Source organism: Adiantum capillus-veneris, chromosome 6, assembly GCF_014529385.1.
Source record: "Adiantum capillus-veneris isolate H3 chromosome 6, ASM1452938v2, whole genome shotgun sequence".
Classification (NCBI taxonomy): domain Eukaryota; kingdom Viridiplantae; phylum Streptophyta; class Polypodiopsida; order Polypodiales; family Pteridaceae; genus Adiantum; species Adiantum capillus-veneris.
Window position 1 is genome coordinate 32,022,023 of NC_140936.1, and position 21,696 is coordinate 32,043,718.

Genomic DNA, 21,696 nt, shown 5'->3' on the forward strand with positions numbered 1-21,696 from the left:
GTTAGCCTTGCTCTTTGATAGACCATCTCTCATTTGGGCCCCTTTTCTATTGGCCCCGTGTTGAGATAGATCTATAAGCACATCTCAATATCTTAACTCTTGTTCCTGTTTATTCTCCCACATTAAGTGATCAGTTCAATATGAGAAAATCATTTGGGTTGGTTAGATATTAGTTTTTATGACATTACCTCTCTCTTGAAATCATAGTCGTCCTCGACTATGAGGTAGAGATGGTAATGTCTCACCCATTAGTCCATTGGTCTTAGCGGGTAGAGGATCCATTTTTACCCGACGACATCATTCCAGAGTGGATGACTAATCCACTTGGTGCTTGAGAGACATTGTCTACCACAAGCATGTCTGCTCTTTAGTCCACATCAAATTTCCAAAGTAGAGTGAAAAGTTCTACTTGGTGTTGGGAGACGTAGTCACCACAAACATGATCCTAAGTATGTATATTTCTTAAAATTTATGCACAAAACATAAAAAGAGAGTCTTATAAGACAAAAACATTGATCATTTAAAATGCATTTCTTTTACATTTGCTTACTCTTCTGTGTCATTGTAAGCATCATTAACAAGGTTCATATTATCCTTAAGCTATGTTCTTTGCATGCAGTTAGCATCTTTGAAAGGATAATTCTTAACTTAAATAAGATACTGTCAGTAATCTTACCGTTTCTTAATACCTTGTGTTCTTGTTGAAGGATGAACTTGGGTTGGAGCTCGTTTGCTTCAACCTCAATCTTTGGTGCGTCTTCATTTATGGTCTTTATTGGTGGCTCTCCTTAATAAGGCTCGAATAGGCTCTCATAAAAAATAATATATATGAGCCAGTAGTTGGGCAATTTTAATTGATAAGCCATCTTATGGATGAGCTTGAAAATTTAGAAGGGGCCACAGTATCTTTGTGTTGACCTAGCATAATACCTTTAATGGCCTGTAGGATTCTTGTTGTCAAGACAAGGGTTCCGTAGGGGCAAGGCCCAAACCTAAGGACTAGGATGGTCACGGACTACGGCCAGGGGCCGGGCTAGACAGTGTGGACAGGGGATCCGTCTAGGGCAAGGGGCTAGGAGTCCGCCTATATAATGGGGGGTTGGGAGGAGGATCCTATGGTCTAGCATCCCTAGTCCTCTGACACTGGTATCAGAGCCACCCATTTTTAGCTTTTACATGTGCATGAGGCAAGAAGGAAAGGCGTGGAGAAGAGCTCTACTCAAACGGGCAAGGAGAAGCCGAGGTCTACTAGCTCGTGTGCTACAACTCTAAGCCGAAGAACAAGAACCGTGGGCAGCACCTCTTGAGGCGAGGGGAGTTGAGGGTCGACTTGCTCGAAACCCGGAGCTTTGGAGCTCTACGGGAGTGCAAGGCGGAGCTGGAGATAATCCGACCCTGTGGGCGGGCGCAGCCGAGCAACACATCGAGCCCCTTCTCCCTTGGTCTCTCTCGGTGGCTCTGCAGCACGCACCATCGCCAAGAATCGCTTGCATTTCACATTGTAGTGCCCTAAGGCCTTTGGCCTTGGGAAAATTCTTTAAGATAGGGTGCATGCCCACCCCGACACACACCCCATACAAGAGACATACGACCGCTCGGCATACACAGTTACCTCTCGGCATACACGATTTGGCAAGTCTGCAAATTTTAGCCATTTTTTAGAGCTCTGCAGGTTTTGAAAACCAGAAATTAAGGATTGAAATTCGCCAACGAAAGTTTGCATGATCGTTCATCATGTCTCCATTCGGCGACTTGCAACTTTTCAGACTGCATACGATGCAAGCAAGTTATTTAGGAAGCTCAAAATTCTTGACACCTTCAATTTTGTCGGCGATTTGAAGTTCCTCGGCAAATTCAACTCTTCACGAAGTCTACCGCGGCTTGGAATTCACCTTCTTTACGAGCGTCGACAAAATTAGCACGGTTAATCACCGGGCTCTGCTACGAGTTTATGCATTTGGTACGGCTACGAACTTTTTTGTACCCCAAGGTATTGTTTTCTCTTTTATTCGTACCACACAATTGGCCATGAGTACGGAAATTGATGATCAACATATGTTTGACTTCAAATACCTAGAGTCGGCTCCACCTATGGATGTCGTGTGGCCAGATACTCTCACGGAGGGTACCCACGTGGCAACAGGGATAGAAAATGAATACCACGGCAGTCTACCTCCCTCTCCGCAAGAATCGACACCTCCTCTTGAGAGTGTGTTTGATATTCTAGAGGATGATAGTAACTTGCCGGATGCCAGGGAGTTTGTCACTCGACAAGATTGGCAAACTTTTGAGGCCCGATTTTGCAAGCTAGTTGTACGGGTCCAAATATTGGCCACACAAGTTGAAATCTCACACAATTAATTTACAATATGCTACCCAGAATCAACTTCTCACTTGCCGACAACCCAAGAGGTTGTCTACCCACTAGTTATGACCAAAGAGGTCCAACATGCCAAGAGAATTCGGTTGTAGGAACAGATCTGGTCGTGACCCACGTGGTCAGGAAGCGACTATCACAATCTGACTTTCGACGTGCAGAAAGTCAAAAACTATGCTTTATTTGCTTAGGAACGCATCAAAAAAAGCAGCGTTCACATGTCTGACAACGTAAGCATAATGCATTAGTTCGTGATTCGACATAAACTCCAGTTTTGGTGCAGGGCACAGTAGTTATATGTCTTCATACGTGCATGTGTCTTTTTAAAGTATTTTCCGTTTTTTGAATTGGGTAGTGTTATGCCCCAATTTCTTTTCTGATATAATAATTTTTGGTACGACCAGTTTTATACTCTCTGCTTATACGATCAATTGAAAACATTATGAGGTGCATGCAAGATCAGCAAATTAGGGTGTATATGATACACATGTCACACGATTCTAAATTCCGTATTTACTTTGGACAATATTGTTTCTTGTGCAAAGCCAAATGCTTGGTCAATTTCATGTGACACAAGACTTCTAATTCGTGCTACGATTGATTTTGGCATCAAGAGCAGTGGCAACCAAGTTGGGAGCACCTACATTCATCGAGATATCAGCTCACCAAATCCCTCCCAATCTAGACTATGCCAGGCACTTATGGTTTTGGCTCTCATGTTTAAGGCCATCATTTTTTCCAAGGGCTTGAAATTCTGCATGCACGGCATGTTTGCTAAGTGGATTCTCTTCTATCGTCTTATGAAATACGCTTCCGCTATAACACTAGACACTCTGTCAAGGACAAGAAGCAAAGTGCCAATGCTAAGTCATCCTCATACAATCATGATCCCTGCAAGATAGGTAGGTCAGGATGTGTTTTGTGTTTTTCTGTTACCTCTCTCGATGAGAGAGTCATACCAAAAACTGTGGCATGCTTATAGGATAAGCTGCAAGCCAGACACATTAGCTGCACACTAGGCATAAGATGCACATGAGCATGGACACCGCATATACAAGGTAGTAACTTAAAGAATGTTCCTCATCCTAGCATGCTCTCTCTCTCTCTCTCTCTCTCTCTCTCTCTCTCTCTCTCTCTCTCTCTCTCTCTCTCTCTCTCTCTCTCTCTCTCTCTCTCTCTAAATTCTTTAAGGGAATAATGCAAAGCTTTCTGAATGATTATGAAATATGTTTTGCTTGTGAGCCAGCCTGAGCCAAGGTGCTCTCACTCTCAGCTAGAACTTGGCCAAGACGCCATTCAAATTAGTCTTATTTGGTTCGTCATTTGAACACTAATTGACATAAGGGCTATGAGCCACATAGGCTGGTTAAGAGCCGTTGTCAGATCTACGGTAAGACCCAACTGTTAGCATTCCCTGGGTGATTGTTCTCCAGCTTGAACAGATCTACCTAGTGGACTCCCCATTGATAATAATGGCCCAGCAAGAGCTTTCCATTACATATGTTTTGGGTATTTTGTAAGCACTACATGTTTTGGTGTGAAGATTGAGTTGAGTTATTTATGAACTTACACTCACATAGGCTGATCTATAACACAATGTATAGATGCAGCAAGCATTTCAAAAAGCATGGCTATCCATAAGAGCTTGGAGTCCCAACCGGCATGGATCTCCTGTTTTCTCTATAGCACTAGGCGTGCAAATAGGAGCACAGTTTTGTGGTATGACCACATATGTGATTAGTAAATCACACACTACGTGTTGATGGTCATTTTTGGACACCTTCACACTTTGTTTTTTGAGAACAATTATCTGTCAAGGGATAGTCCAAAGGTTCTTTTCAACCTTTCATCGAGGGGGTTGGTTTGGCAAGATATACACAGAGGTTTGGATTGCCAAGGCAACACCCAGGGTCACAAGTTCACTTTCTTTTTCTTCACTAATCTCTAGTGTTAGTTGCAGCAATTTTGATATGGTACGCTTACAGGTTGAGGGTTGTACTTGACTTCTGGCTAAGTATCAGGTACTTTTTACCTCCTCGTAAGTACATGTTTTTTCTTGGATTTATTTTCTTTTCCAATTAATCTTGTTTCCGTTATGTAACCGAGATGTTTGGGCTAGAAGGCTTTCGTCCAACTTGCTCTTTAGCCAAGTGACAAGGTCATGGACGAGCACAGCATTTGAGAAAATATTGTTATTTTCTCTCTTCTCTATTCCTCAAGATACCATAATGGGTTTGAATCTTGTTGAAACAATTACAGACTTACATGGTACGGTTATGTTTGGCACATGTTCTCACATGGGACACAACATGGTTTAGGAACTCAAGGAGTTCGGTTTAGCCAGTGTGGAGCAATGATAATGAGGGTCCCTCTCACTTGCATCGCGGAGTGTTCATAGTTCCCTCCACACACAAGTACAATTTATGCTTGATGGATATCGCTTTCTCTACCATCCTTATTTGAGACATATTTCACATGTTGTGAATATGAGTCTCTGGGACTGACACTGGCGCCTAATTCCTAATGATGTGTCGCAATGAAGTCCCTACGTGCTGGTCGCATCATTTATTTGACCATTTGGAGCACACCGTATCAGGAACAATTTCATTGGCCAGAAATTGTTGGGTACTTAGCACAGACTTGTTCCGATTACAAGTGTTGTGAAACCACCTTAACGGAGGGTCATTTATACATATAGCCAAGTATGCTAAGTTCATGAGAATGTCTCATGGTTGGTACCTAGGTGTGACTGGGTTGTCACATTCTGTTATCGGCCAACTTTTGTTGCCAGGATTTCTCGTATGTACCGTCGAAAGTCTCGTCATGGAATTGCGGTTTGGATAAGTTTGTGTTAAATTTTGTTATCGGCCCTAGTGTTTAACACTGGTTTATTTGGAGCGGCATGCAAATTCATGGACTTTATTCATTATACACCTTTTTGCACTACAAGTGCAATCTCTACTGCAACTTTATTATGAGTTTACACCCTGCCATACAAGATACTAGCTCAGGATGGTCTAAAATTTATGAGCTTACCCTAGTTCAACCTAGTTGGTTGTCTCCACTCCATATCACACATATGGCTGAATACTCAATGGTTGTGTCATAGTTTATCGTCAGTCGTGGAAGACTATCTGTAAGTGGTTGGGGGAAAGCACCTCACTCTTACTGTTGTTATTCATCCCGTGTTGGATGGTTAGCTTACCAGTATTTTTTGCTAAAGGATCTGCTTAAGAGCATATGTTAGCACAACGCATTCTGAATGGGCGATTCTCTCCCTATTCTAGAATTTGCTTAGGTTAGGTTTTCAACTTTGACCACCTGTTGTGGTGGGGTTGGATACCGTTTCAATAGTTTCATACGTTAAGGACTTAGTAGGTGTGCTGACAAAGTATGTTAGCATGTAACCTACATTAGGGGTGAACATGTAGTTCTATGTGTTCCAAAATGTTCATAAGTTTGATATGAGGACTCTCCCTATTCTATCCCTTCGTAGCTATGAGCTTTTCAAGATACTCGCGCAAGTTGGAAATCTTGCTCACAACTTCATGGAAAGTTAGGCCAAGGTTTTCTTGCATTATTCCAGTATCTTCAGAAAGTCTGAAACCTGGGTTTGTATTAAGACGCCTCTTAGCTGTGATAACTTGTTTAGCATTCTCAACTGAGTTCTCATGGAGTCTTCACGCTATGTTGGTTATGAGTAGGTTAACCAAGATGGTTGCAAAAGGACAACAATGTTGAAAATCAAGATGTTGCTCTTGGTTTCATTGAATCTCCTCACTGCACCAATTATCGATCATACGGACAACTGGCCCACGTATGGAACTTCATTAAAGAAAACATCAGTGTTCTTACACAGATATCACCACTTGTGTTTTTGAGGACAAAAACTCTTCCTTAAGGGGGGAGTAATGTCAAGACAAGAGTTCCGTAGGGGCAAGGCCCAAACCTAAGGACTAGGGCGGTCACGGCCTACGGCCAGGGGCCGGGCTAGATAGTGTGGACAGGGGATCCGTCTAGGTCAAGGGGCTAGGAACCCGCCTATATAATGGGGGGTTGGGAGGAAGATCCTATGGTCTAGCATCCTTAGTTCTTACATGTGTGTAATTTGCCTTAGATGAGCCTTGGGGAAATTTTGTAAGACCCAACTTTTTTTCTTTTTCTTTAAAGGATAAGGCTCTTTTGTGCCTAATGGCAGGAGCCTCTTTTGTCTAGCTAATAGATGGATATAGCCTATTTAATCTTCTAAAAAGATTTGTTTTGATCTCGGCTTATTCCGATTACACGTGCTGTGAAACCACCTTAACGGAGGGTCGTTTCTACATATAGCCAAGTATGCTAAGTTCATGAGAATGTCTCATGGTTGGTACCTAGGTGTGACTGGGTTGTCACATTCTGTTATGGTCCAACTTTTTTTGCCAAGCTTTCTCGTATGTACCGTCGAAAGTCTCGTCATGGAATTGCGGTTTGGATAAGTTTGTGTTAAATGCATGCACACTAGGTGTTATGGGCCCTAGTGTTTAACACTGGTTTATTTGGAGCGGCATGCAAATTCATATGCTTTATTCATTCTGCACCTTTTTGCACTACAAGTGCAATCTCTACTGCAATGTTATTATGAGTTTACACCCTGCCGTACAAGGTACTGGCTCAGGATGGTCTAAAATTTATGAGCTTACTCCAGTCCAACCCACTCTCAACCTAGTTGGTTGTCTCCACTCCATATCACACATATGGTTGAATACTCAATCTTTGTGTCATAGTTTATCATCGGTCGTGGAAGACTATCTGTAAGTGGTTGGGGGAAAGCACCTCACTCTTACTGCTGCTATTCATCCCGTGTTGGATGGGAAGCTTACAAGTATTTTTTGCTAAAGGATCTGCTTAAGAGCATACGTTAGCACAACACATTCTGAATGGGGGTTCTCTCCCTATTCTTGCATTTGCTTAGGTTAGGTTTTCAACTTTGACCACCTGTTGTGGTGGGGTTGGATACCGTTTCAATAGTTTCATACGTTAAGGACTTAGTAGGTGTGCTGACAAAGTATGTTAGCATGTAACCTACATTAGGGGTGAACATGTAGTTCTATGTGTTCCAAAATGTTCATAAGTATGATATGAGGACTCTCCCTATTCTATCCCTTCGTAGCTATGAGCTTTTCAAGATACTCACACGAGTTGAAAATCTGGCTCACAACTTCATGGAAAGTTAGGCCAAGGTTTTCTTGCATTATTCCAGTATCTTTAGAAAGTCTGAAACGTGGGTTTGTATTAAGACACCTCTTAGTTGTGATAACTCGTTTAGCATTCTCAACTGAGTTCTCATGGAGTCTTCACGCTATGTTGGTTATGAATCGATTAACCAAGATGGTTGCAAAAGGACAACAATGTTGAAAATCAAGATGTTGCTCTTGGTTTCATTGAATCTCCTCACTGCACCAATTATCGGTCATACGGACAATTGGCCCACGTATGGAACGTCATTAAAGAAAACATCAGTGTTCTTACACAAATATTAGCACTTGTGTTTTTGAGGACAAAAACTCTTCTTTAAGGGGGGAGTAATGTTAGGACAAGGGTTTCGTAGGGGCAAGGCCCAAACCTAAGGACTAGGGTGGTCACTGGCTACGGCCAGGGGCCGGGCTAGATAGTGTGGACAAGGGATCCGTCTAGGGCAAGGGGCTAGGAACCCGCCTATATAATGGGGGGCTGGGAGGAAGATCCTATGGTCTAGCATCCCTAATTCTTACACTTGTGTGTAATTTGCCTTAGATGAGCCTTGGGGAAGTTTAGTAAGACCCAACTTTTTTTCTTTTTCTTTAAAGGATAAGGCTCTTTTGTGCCTAATGGTAGGAACCTCTTTTGCCTAGCTAATAGATGGATATAGCCTGTTTAATCTTCTAAAAAGATTTGTTTTGATCTCGGCTATACTCCTTTGCAATAAAGATCTTCCCAGGTACCTTAAGCTACAAGGGACTTTTGGATCTTCCGTCTTTAGCCTCGAAAGGTATTTTCCCCTTAGAAGTATGTTCACCTTATTAGAGACATATTGTTGTTAGGGTAAGTACTTCTCCCATTATGAGCATTGATCTACTTTGAATCACAGGCTTTTAGTAGATCAAGGATTAGATCAAGGATCATTACTTTTGTGATTTTCCTTTTGGCCATCCGTTGGAATAGTAGGCCGACATAAGAGGGTTACTCTAGTTCTAATAGAGACTCTATCAAAAATTAGCCGTCATGGTAGGATTTCTATCCGACACAGTTAGATGTTGGCAAGCCATGGTCCCTCTATCATACTTCATCTTCTGGTATACCATACATTTTGAAACATACTATTGTATGTTCTCGTTTCTTGGTAAGCCAATACAAGTATGTTTTACTCCTAGCAGAGTAAATTCAAATTCCTCTTTGCCCCGCATATGGGACGAGCATGGGAAATGAGGAAGATATAGCCTATTGAGGTATGGAAGATGAACCATCCTCTAACGTGAGTGGTTGATTTTTCTTCCATTTGTAAAGGCTATTATCATATCCCTAAAGTCTGTGTAAGAAGCATATTTAACTAACATAAAAGATAGTTCATTGTAAGTTGCTATTGATACCCTATCTACCCTTGGCCATCGTGAAAGTACATCAGCTACATGATTGTGCTTGCCAGCAATGTGAGCAATGTAAAAATTAAATTGCAAAAAGAAACTCGCCCACCTCATTTCTTTATCGGATAGCTTGGTTTGCATCATGGATGAAGTCCTCAAGAAGTACTTCCATGTGTCTAGGGCATGTAGAACAGCTCGTAGCTCCTTTTGTATATTTCCAACATTCGTTCATTGGATTTGAGTCTTTGAATCTCGTATGCTATGGTATTCCCTTCGTGAAGCAAAGTTTTGATCGAAGGCAATCATCCAAGCATTAAATTGAACCTCAAATAGTTTTGAGAGATCCCGTAGTGTAAGCATAAGTTGAGAGATAAGTTTCTCTTCGAACTTTTTGAAAGTATTTTGCTCTCTTTGCAGTCCATGCATACTTAACGTACTTTTTCGTTAAGTCGTGTATTGGACCTGCTATAAGCATGAATTTTTACGATGACGCATCTCTAGTATGCACTCATACCTTTAGAGCTTCGCAACTCATGTAGACTCCTTGGATTAGGCCATCTTTTTATTACCTCTACCGTTTGTGGATCCATATAGATACCACCTTTAGAGATAATGTGACCTAAATATTGAATCTGTTGAAAATTTCACTTTTCTTTTGGTTAAAAGAAAGCCTAATCTCTCTCAAAACTTACCAGTTCATGCTATTTCCTTTTGAACTCCTCTTGTGGAGCTTATAAAGCTCAATAAGGAGGCTTATTAGGCAGTGAGCTTCGTGGTAGAAGCTCCATTGCATGGCCATTGTCCCCTCATTGTGGAGATAGCTCATGGGAGTATCATCAATAAATATATTTTGGAATCCATTTAGGAATTTAGACAACTCTAATTCCTCTTGATTCCCGTCTTTTTTATTGTTACTGGTTGAAACATTAAATTCATTTACAGACTTTCTAACAGAAATCATGTATATGACAATATAGATTTTCATTAACTTGTGAAAATCATGCATATTTATAAGGGATAGGATGCTACCCGACTCATAAACATGTATGTACATATCTCCTAGCGTAGGAAAAACGAAAGCCTTTTGCTATGAGCATCCTCTTTTGGAGTTTCCAGCATAGAAACTCAAGGCGGCTCGTTGCGTGCATTTCTTTGGGGACAAGCACGATAGACATTCCCTTGATGTCCACACTTGTAGCATTTGTTATCATTACGATAACACTCTACCTCTGTTGGAGAGAGTCTATTCTTACCTTTGTAGACTCCTTTCTCCTTAGCTTTGTTATCCTTGTTTCTAGAGTTGCCTTTGGAGGAAGTTTGAGCATTATTCCTCCCTCTAGGCTCATTTTGATCCTTCACTTCCATGGGCTTAGAGTTTCTCTTAACCCCTTGTTGGAAATTGCTATGAGAGGGCGACCATAGTATGGTGTATGACCGCCGATATGGTACTAGGCCTTTGCGAGTTAATATACTCGGCCATCTCTTCAGCAAGACCCGCATAGAGTTCTTGCTTTTGCTCCCCAAAGTCTACCTTTTTGTAGACAGTGGCTTTGAGAAGTAAATCCCAAAACATATCTACATACTTCTAGATAGACTCATAGGGAGAGAGTTTCAAGCTTTGCCATTCCGTGAGGACATTGTCTTTAGCGTTGCTTGCCAAAAATTGTTTCATGATGGAGGCTCTTAAAGCCTTCCATGTCCTTAGAGCTTTTCTTTGGGCTCGTAGGCTAGCTCACCATTGACAAGTGGAGCTGTGGAAATGCATAGATACCTGACGCAGTTTAGAGGACTCTGTGAAGCCCTCATCATCAAAGGCCACATCAAACTGTTGGATGAAGGCGAAGATCTTGTCCGTAGCACCAAAGGTGCCATCATAGATAAGGAAAATGGTGTTCTTTCCTCCCTCCTTGAACTTCTTCAGCTTCTTGGACCTTCTCCATACCGGATAGGACTTGCGATGGCCTATCCTCTTGGTCTCTTTGAGAGAAGAGCCGCTACCTTCATTGCAATATGAGGAAGGTGATGAAGATGGAGAAGAGGGTGACCTCTTTCTCTCCTTTTCCTTCTGTTGGTACCTCTCTTTCTTTTTGTGATAACGAGGAGGAGGACTTTGCGGTGATCTTTCCCTCTTGGTGGGAGTTGGAGATCGTTGAAGCCGCCGTCTTCTTGGAGCCACATCTCGGAAGTATTGGGAGACTCACTTCTTTCTCCTTCCCTTGGTGAAGGCTCTATAGTAGAGACTTCACCTCTCTTCTTGGATGGAGGTAAGCCCGCTAGTAAACGTTTAAGCGCTTCGTATGGGTTCTCCTCTTCTCTCATCTTAGAGAGCCCTCTCTTGGAAATATCTCGAAGAGACTTCTCAGGTGCTCTCTCTTTTGGGGGAGTCTAGAGAATCCCATAACTATGAAGTTGTTGGAAAACATCACCTTGTAGGGTTGGGTTTCCCATAGCTTGTTGCAACTTAGAAACAAGACACTTGATAAACATGGGAGCATCATCATTAGCACCTTCATGTGCAAAATCAAAGTTATCAATGTTCATTCTACTCTCTTGATTATTGTCATCCATGTTAACAAAATTTATGTATGTACTTAGTGTATGCTTTGGCAATTCAACCTTAGTGGCCACTCCTCTTAGCCTTTGAAAATCAACTCTTAAGTATCTACACCCACGGCTCGTAATGGTTAATTATAGAGAGTAGAGGAGTAGGTCTAACGTAGCAGAGTTGCCGAGGGCTAGCTCCTTTCGGACTTCTTATGGCTCAATAATGGTAAAGCCATAGGCAAGTCTAAAAAGACTCCATTATTAAGTCCAAAGCTCCCGAGGTGTGCACCATATCCCACATAGTGGGCTCAACAAAACCGATAAAAGGATCCCATTTCCACTTACCCTAATATAATTAACAACATCAACCATTTATAGGCTGCTTAAGGACCTCTCTTCTTAAGCAAGAAAAGAGAAACCACATGCTCTAATACCAATGTAATGGAAATGGCCTATGAACTTAGATAATAGTGAAATTAAGAGAATTAGAGTATAGCAACTTTGAGAGCATAGAGGGTGAACTTAATTCGTAGTAGCAACTTAATCATAGCACTTAATTAACTAGGCATGAGCAATACTTTTGCAAGAGAGAGAGTTTAGAGAATATGACAACAGTTGAGGACCGGATTTATGAGGAGCCGGTCCCCCCTCCAAAACGCATTTGTATTATAGATTCTCTCATCAAGAGAGACTTGGTACAAAACAATCTTTGTGTTCCATGAGACCTCTTTGGCGGTATGAAGATGGAAGCTTCATACACCAAGCTTTTGCTTAATAGCAACAATCAATCTTAGATTGAAAATAATCAAGAGCTTGTGAGCATTATCAATCCTTGTGTTCCCTAAATCATTTGGGTGCATGAAGAGGTGAACTTTTATGCATCAACTTGTGTTTAAAGCAAGAATTAATCTACCTTGCAATACAATTATTATACTTGCATGAAGTAATTAATCTACTTGCAATAAACCATTAGCCTTCTTGAAATAAGCATAACATAAACTTGTGGAAAGCATTGACTATCCCAAGCCTCAGTCCCAAGACCTCAAACAACTTCGAAGGTGGAGAGAGCTAGCAGGGAATGAGGGTAGGGAAGAGGAAGAAGAAGTATTCCATAGGAGAAAGAAATAGTTCCTCACTTATCATCACTCTTTTTGCTTAGCACACATAATAGCATAGTAATGAAGATGGAGAAGATGGCAAGCTTAAGCATTGAAGCATAGCTCTTGGTTGGATTTGCATTCCATAGCCAAGAGTGGTTGTGTAGGCTCTCAACTTCTCAAGGAGCTTGGAGAAGGACATGGAGCCATTGCACCTTGCATAGCACACCATGAGAGTGTTTGTGAGTACGTGTGGGTGAGTATACCCCCTAAGCAATCCCCTAGCTTGCTTGGGTCGAACCCCCCTTGCAGCTCATTGGACCCCTCCAGGCCTAGCCAATCACAAGCAGGAGGCACTACAAGCACCAAGGGTAGAATTGGGACAAGTGTCCCCCTTTCCCCTTTGAGAGAGAGGACTTGATAAATTCAAAATTAATTAATTAAATCTCCTAAATTATCATTTGACCCCTTGGGTTGCCAACCAATAGGCTTCAGGCACACCATGAGGGCAACATGAGGAGGAACTTGACAAGTGTCCCTTTTGCTTTCTTTGTACCATGCATGCCTTGTTTGAGTGTGTGAGTGTTCTCTCTCATCCCCCCTCATGTAGGGCTCGCCCCCTCCTTGTAGGGATTGATTATTTGACTTTTTGACACCTGAAGCCCCTCTTGCATAGGCCCAGTTCCCACCACAAGCTTGGCCCTTAAGCACTTTAAGCTTGGGCTGGGTTCTCACCTCAAGTACAGCCCTAGCATCTCAAGTATGTCAAGCATCTCAATCATCAAGCACCTCAAGCATCTCAAGCACCTCAATCATCAAGAACCTCAAGCACCTTAGTCATCAAGCATGACAAGCAGGACAAGCACCTCGAGCTGGGTTGGGTTCCCGCCTCAAGCTCTCTAGCTTACCTAAGGTCAAAGGACTTTTACACACATTATTGGAGGTCTTCAATGAAGCTAACGCTAAGGTCTTATGCTCCATTGGTTAGGCTTGATCTTTGATAGACCATCTCTCATTTGGGCCCCTTTTCTATTGGCCCCGTGTTGAGATAGATCTATAAGCACATCTCAATATCTTAAGTCTTGTTCCCGTTTATTCTCCCACATTAAGTGATCAGTTTAATATGAGAAAATCATTTGGGTTGGTTAGATATTAGTTTTTATGACATTACCTCTCTCTTGAAATCATAGTCATCCTCGACTATGAGGTAGAGATGGCAAAGTCTCACCCATTAGTCCATTGTTCTTAGCGGGTAGAGGATCCATTTTTACCCGACAACATCGTTCCTGAGTGGATGACTAATCCACTTGGTGCTTGAGAGACATTGTCTACCACAAGCATGTCCCCTTTCCCCTTTCCCCTTTGTCTACCACTAGTGTCCCCCTTTCCCCTATGAGAGAGAGGACTTGATAAATTCAAAATCAATTAATTAAATCTCCTAAATTATCATTTGACCCCTTGGGTGGCCAACCAATAGGCTTCAGGCACACCATGAGGGCAACATGAGGAGGAACTTGACAAGTGTCCCTTTTGCTTTCTTTGTACCATGCATGCCTTGTGTGAGTGTGTGGGTGTTCTCTCTCATTCCCCCTCATGTAGGGCTCGCCCCCTCCTTGTAGGGATTGAATATTTGACTTTTTTGACACCTCAAACCCCTCTTGCATAGTCCCAGTTCCCACCACAATCTTGGTCCTTAGGCACTTTAAGCTTGTGTTGGGTTCTCACCTCAAGTACAACCCTAGCATCTTGAGCATGTCAAGCACCTCAAGCATCTCAAGCACCTCAATCATCGAGCACCTTAGGCACCTTAGTCATCAAGCATGACAAGCAAGACAAGCACCTCGAGCTGGGTCGGATTCCCGCCTCAAGCTCAGCCCTAGCTTATCTAAGGTCAAAGGACTTTTACACACATTATTGGAGGTCTTCAATGAAGCTAACCCTAAGGTCTTATGCTCCATTGGTTAGCCTTGCTCTTTGATAGACCATCTCTCATTTGGGCCCCTTTTCTATTGGCCCCGTGTTGAGATAGATCTATAAGCACATCTCAATATCTTAACCCTTGTTCTCGTTTATTCTCCCACATTAAGTGATCAGTTTAATATGAGAAAATCATTTGGGTTGGTTAGATATTAGTTTTTAGGACACAACATCAATTCCCTCATGATCTGAAACCCAAGACCTCACACACCTTCGAAGATGGTGAGAGCTATCGGGATATGAGAGTAGATTGAGAGGAAGAAGGAGTAGTCTTACAAGAAAGAAGTATATCTCCTCTCATAATCACTCATAATAGCTTATCATAGCTTACTAATTAGCATGGTGGAGGAGATGAGAATGCATTGAAGCTTGGCTCTTGGTTGGATTTGCATCACAAAGCCGAGAGTTGTTGGTGTAGGCCTCTCTTCTCACAAGCTTGGAGTAGATAATGAGCTTTCCATTAAATCTTGAGAAGGGGAGAGAGAGAGAGAGAGAGTCTTCTTGCTTCATACATGAGATTGTGTGAGTGAGTGTGTGTGTGTGTGTGTGTGTGATAATGCCTTGCCAAAATCAGCCCCCTCTCTCTCTTGGTCGACCCCTCTTGCAATTTACTCATGCTGGCACCCCATTGGACCCTGCAAAGCTTAGCCAATCATAATTGAGAAGCATAAGTGATAGCCTTGTGACATGTGTCCCCCTTTTTCCTTTTGTGAGAGCTTTAGGTAATTAAATAATGCAATTAAACTCTCATTAGACCCCTTTGTCTTCTGGCCAATAGGAATCAGGCAATCCATTGGGATGTTGAATGCTCATTGGACCCCTTGGGAGACTGTCCAATAGTCTTCTAGAGAGCTTAACTCTTATTGGTTCTTCTATCAAGTGTTTTTAAATGAATTAAACTAGATTTGCTGCGGGCTGATTCTCATTGGTCCGCCTCTATGGCCATCCAATAGGATTTGAATGCACCTTGTGGGCAATTGGGCTAGGGAGCTGACATGTGTCCACTATGCCCTTTGTGTAAAGGGACTTGCATGAGTGTGTGTGTGTGTGTGTGTGTGTGTGTGTGTGTGTGTGTGTGTGTGTGTGTGTGTGTGTGTGTTTCTCTCTCATCCCCTACTAAAAGGGCTCGCCCCCTCCTCTTTAGGAGTCTTTGAAGACTTTTTGCACACTTCAAAGCATCCAATTTTCCTAAGGAATGACCATTGGACTTAACCTTTGAATTTTGGAACCTTAGCATTTTGGAAGTCCTAATGGGCTGAACCTTAGGTCTTTGAAGCCCATTGCTTGCACGTCGTTCTTTTGCAGATGGTCCCCCTTTGAATCCCTATTTTCCCACCTTTGGATCTCTATTGTGACCAGTCTGCTAGCCTTACCAATAATTTAGCTTTTTCTCCCCTGGTACTTCCCCATATTAAATGATCAGTTTAACATGAGAAAATCATTTAGAAGAATTAGATATTAGTTATTATGACATTACCTCTCTCTTGAAATCATAGTCATCCTCGAATATGGGGTAGAGAAGATAAAGCCTGTTCATTAGTCCTTTTTCTAGTGGGTAGAGGATCCCTATGTTACCCTACGACATTGTTCCAGAATGGATGACTAATCCATTTGGCGTTTGAGAGCCTAAGCTGCCACAAGCATGTCTGCACATTAGTCCTATCAATCTTCCATAGTAGAGTGACAAGCTCTACTTGGTGTTTGGGAGACGTCGTCTCCGCAAACTTGATCCTAAGCATGCATACTACTTAACCTTTGTGCACAAATAACAAAAAGAGAGTCTTATAAGACAAAAAAATTGTTCATTTTAAACATTTGTACATTTGCTTACTCTATGGAAGCATTGTAAGCATTGACAAGGTTTAGATTATCCTTTAATTGTATGCCTTGCATCCATCTAGCATCTTCAAAAGGATAATTCTTAAACTTAATAAGATATCGTCGGATAATCTTACAGCCTCTTAATACCTTGTCTTCATGTCGGAGAATGGACTCGGGCTGCAGCATCTCTTCTTGGTCCTTCATCTCCCCTGGGTCTTCAATAGTTGGTTCTTGAGGTGGCTCTCCTTTGTAAGGCTTCAGTAGGCTCACATGGAAATTGATTGGTCGAAGAATCTAAAAGGGACCATAGTACCTTTTTGGAAACTTAGCATAGTACTTTTGGTGTCCCATTGGGGTGTGCCTAATTGAGCCTTGGGAAATTTAAGCAAGACCCAATCATTTTCTTTAAAGGCTTGGACTCTTCTGTGCTTATCAGCAACAACAGCCTTTTGCCTTTGCTGTGAGGTAGAGATAGCATCCTTAATCTTTTGGAAATATTCTTGTAGGTCTCTGCTATACTCATCTAAAGCGAACATCTTCCCGTGTACTTTAAGTAGCAAGGACCTTTTGGATCTTCCCTCAATTACCTCGAAAGGTGCTTTTCCCGTGGAAGTATGTACAGTGTTATTGTAGGCATACTGCAGTAAGGGTAATAGTTCTCCCATTGGGACCTTTGATCTACTTTCGTTACGTAGGCTTATAGTAGATCAAGAATTGTTAGGTTAGCTATTTTACTTTGTCCATCCGTTTGCGGGTAATAGGCCAAAGAGAAGTTTAGCCTTGTCCTTGATGGGTTGCAGAGGATGTTGCTGGTGAGGTGCCATGGCGAGAAAGGTGGTGCAGCAGAATGAGAAAGAGAGAGAGAGAGAGAGAGGGGGGGGGGAGGGGGGATTCGACACATCAAGAAAAATAATACGCTATTGTATTATGATGAAAGCCTTTACATATATAGCTTGCCATGCAAAATTGGCATGCAAAGTGAACTTTGAACTTAATCTTATCTGCATGCCTTGAGACTTGTTCTCACGGGCTTGGAAACCTAACTGAAACCTAACAATCCCCCCCTCAAGCCCGAACTAGACAGACCCTATCATGATACCTCGAGTTTTTGGTGTACTCATCAACCATGAGTTTTAGGTTCTCTCACAACCAAGGAGTTCTCCTGTATCCATAACTTGGTGTGTTAACCCTCATGCACATTCCTATCACCTACGACGGACGCCATATTATTTATTTAGTAGAGTCAGGTACCGGGCTTGTCAGTCCAATAGGAAAAGGGTAAGAGTGATTGCCGATGAGAGGTGCACTCTAACTGGAACATTCAAGGGATTAGTTGGCTAAGCATGGGCGCCCAAGTGTGAATGGGGCGAGCTCATATAAAAGTCAACTAAACCTAAAATTCACTCATTCTCTCATTTGTGCAATTGAAGAGTGCTCTTGCTCCATCTCCATCTTCTTCGTCTTCATCTCCTTGTGTGTGTGTATGCGTGAGAGAGAGTGTGTGTGTGTGTGTGTGTGCGGTCGAGCATTGCAACGACGGCGATGAAGTGGTGGAGCACGGCATAGTGGCGTCTCCCTCTTCTTCGCGGCGAGGAATCCTCCACAACAGCAAGCGTAGAGCGGTGAGTGGCACACCATCATCATCTTTGAGCTTACTAGTTTAGGCTAGTTGCGTGCTTGGAGCCATTTGTGGCTCGCACACAGTGTATCGGCAAGTCCCTTGCATTGACACGTGCGACAGACGCGCACATTTTTGGTGCCGTTGCCGGGGCAATGCCTTGCATTAAGCTTGAGTAGCACTCTATGCTACTTTGTGGTCCATTTTGAATTGTAGGAAAGGTAGAGAAGAAAGGTGTGTGTGTTGAGAAGGAGTTAGTTTTGCTGCTGTGTATTGTTTTGTTAAAGGTACTGTGTTTTTTTGGTAATAAGGTGTCGAAAGGTACTGTGTTTTCTCTGTGATAAGGTGTTAGGATTAAGGTAGTAGATCCATAATTTTGGTTTTGTGTAAAGTACAGTAAGTAGTTCTGTTAGCTAAGGAGTTGCTGTAGTAGTGTGTTAGTGTGTAACAGTAGCTGTATTAGTTGTAAGTAGGTAGGTTAGGTGTGTGTGTGCTCGCGCGCACAGCGCGGCCGTGGCGACCTTATCCACTTTTAAAAATAAATAAACGTAGGATGGGATCGAGAATATCCCCCAGACCCAACCCCAAGCCCATGCTCCGGCTCAGGCCTCAGTCCCCCTTTAAAATTATGTATTTTAGCCTCACACGTAGGTTAAAATCGACCTTTTTGAGTACCAACGGAGCTTCGGGTAACCGAACGCTGTGTTGTAAAGCACACCACGACCCCCTAAGCGATAAGCTTGTTTCGAGCTATCACACGCTCTAATCCAAAAATTGATCATTAAAAAACATAAAAGAACAGAGAAAGAGATGCCTGAAAAAGTAAGCGGTTAACCTTCGAGGTTATTCACCACCGCTTGTAGGGTGTGAAAGGCACATGCATATGCGCTCTGGTCATGTGCTAGAGACGGAGCAACTAGAGAGAATTTCGACTTACGCGAGTTCTTCTCATTATCCACCTACCTTATGTTCCGGGCCCTCGGTGGGGACCCAAGGTAGTACAAACAAAGACCCAAACATAGCGGCTAGAGACTGTTGCTCTGACTACGATTTCATGGAGAGTTACCCAATGTCTAATCCTGATAGCTCAAGCCAAGACATGCATGCCATGGGCCCACGGTCCGAGCCGAGCGTGCTTAGTCGCTTGAAGGAAACCTTTAGTAGAGCCACTCGCTCCGAGCATGGAGCTAGCGATGTAAATGAGGGGGGTGGAGAAGTCAATTCTCCATTCATGACCAACATAGACCCTATGCCTTTAGAGAGTGTGCATGTGAATACTCCATTCACTGCACCCCCTGACTCTTCAGAGTTATTCCCCTCTAAGGTCATATTACCTGATGGTAGAAGCATTGCCGAAGTGCAAGAGGTTGAGCGATATATCATTGCGGCTAGGAAAAAGGAAATTGAGAGCTTACGCAAGGCAGAGCAACGAAGAGAGTTAAAAGCAAAAGCCCCTATGTCAATATCCTTGCTAGGAGAGCAATCGAGTGTGTCTGACTTAGCAACCACTAAGGGCCAACCCACAGAGAGCAACATTGCATCTAGCTCAAAGGACACCCCTAGCACCTCAAGCCTAGATGGAGCGTTCTTAAATGAGAACTGGGAGTACGAAATAAAAATGGAAACCCTAACCAACCTACACACAGGTCACACCTATCACGTGGGTTGGTTAGTTGTCCTACAATCCACAACAGGTGCTACTAGTGTGGAGGATCAACAACAAAGAGTTTGTGAGGTCATCCATAGGGTTATTCAGCTAGAGAGACAGAACAAGGGGATCCACATGCCTTCAACGGGTCTCATGAGATTCTTGTATACATGGAAGGCTAAACAACCGACCTTATTGCATGGAGACTCCCTCGGTAAGTCCGATGGATCCTCCATATGTTGTTTCGCCATGGGTCTCAGTGCAATCTGAGCCCACAAATGATAGCTTTACCTTTCCAAGTCTAGCTCATCTTTCCCTTGATGAGACCACCGCTACCATGCTTATACCAATGATGGGCATGCCAAGAAACACGCCATGGACCTCATTTGTTAGTAAAACACCACTACATGGTAGCTCAATGCCTGCAACAGTACCTATAAGTGTGTACCAATCGTAGACACCCATAGGTCCTCGTAATCGTGTAGTCCCTACCCCTCCCATTGTTTCAACTACCTATGCTCCACAACCACAACACCCTAGTTCTTATTTCCATGGGACCATACCGTCTAGCATTAGCATGTCACATCCGACGTCTATTATGCCTAGGGCCACACATATGAAGTTTGGACCACCACATGGCACAACACTGTACCAAACGTGGAACCCAAGGGCTTCTTATGCGCCAAGCCCAATGCCAATACCTACTCCACATGTAATCTCTGGAGCGCCTTTCACCCACGGTGCCTGCTCACTTAGGTGACTTGGCAACATTTGCTCAAGCTATCGGTCAATCTATCGCTGAGAATATGCGTAACACGCCTGATAGAGAGCCTAGAAGTAAGGCAGTACAAATAGCCAAGCTCACACAAAAATTTAGTGTAGACGGGGATGTGAGAAAGCATATCGAAGTGTTTGAACAAATATGCGATTCTTTAGGAGAACACAATGACCTGCATAAGAGTAATGCTTTAAGACTAACCCTAAGTGGAAAGGTTGGGGATTGGTATAGAACCTAAGGGTGGAAGAAAAAACGATTTACCCTACTCTTAGGAGACTGTTCTTGAAAGAATACATACGAGAGGGAGTGCTTTGGGGTGTAGCCTCTCAGCTCCAAAAAGCCCAACGAGAGGAAGGAGAGTCGATGAGAGACTTTATTAGTCGCTTAAAGCATTTGAATTCTCGTTGTAATCCAAATGAGCGCTTCAATAATAATCAATTGCTTGATAGATTCATTAGGGGATAACGACATGAGGATATCTACAATGGCCTAGTCATTAGAGGTATCACCACTTGGGAAGCAGTTGCCACCAATGCGATCCAATTGGAGGATAATTTAATAATTCAGGGAGAAAGAGTGTCTGTTGCCTAAATCTATTAGCTCGCAAGCATCAGGGCATCAGCCAATGACCCTAAAGCCTATTTCTAAGGAGCCAAAGATATCTGAGATGACTTTAGCAGATCTCACCAAGGCTATTCAAGAGAGTCTTAGAGACAATCGTGCTCCACAAAACAAACATATGTAGAAGGGAGCAATAACGGTGCTCAATATGCTATGGATCGCATAGTACCAGTGAAAGCCCTACTTCTAGAGTAAAATTCAATGGGAACTGCAATGCCTGTGGGAGGTATGGTCATCAAGCTAAGGATTGCATAGTATTTAAGCGTGCGATGGCCAATAGACCAACCTTAGCATGGACAGATACACCTCGAGTGCTTGCATTTTTGCCGGCCCCACCTCTTGAACAAACAGCACAACACATGGTCCCTAGGGCCCAAAATGTTGTTCAAACAACATCCTTACCACCTCCAGTGCTAGTACCGCAACCACCACATCCGAGAATCACTTCTGTGAATTAAGTGGGTTGTGAGTCATCTATTGCTTGTTTGGAAGGCAGTGAGGAAGATATAGATCCTAATATTGCCTTTGGGATGGATGTGCTTGAAGAAAGTCCACAATACTACATGGGGGACTATTCGGGAGAAGTCAAACTAGTCTATCAAGTAGCTGCTCTTGC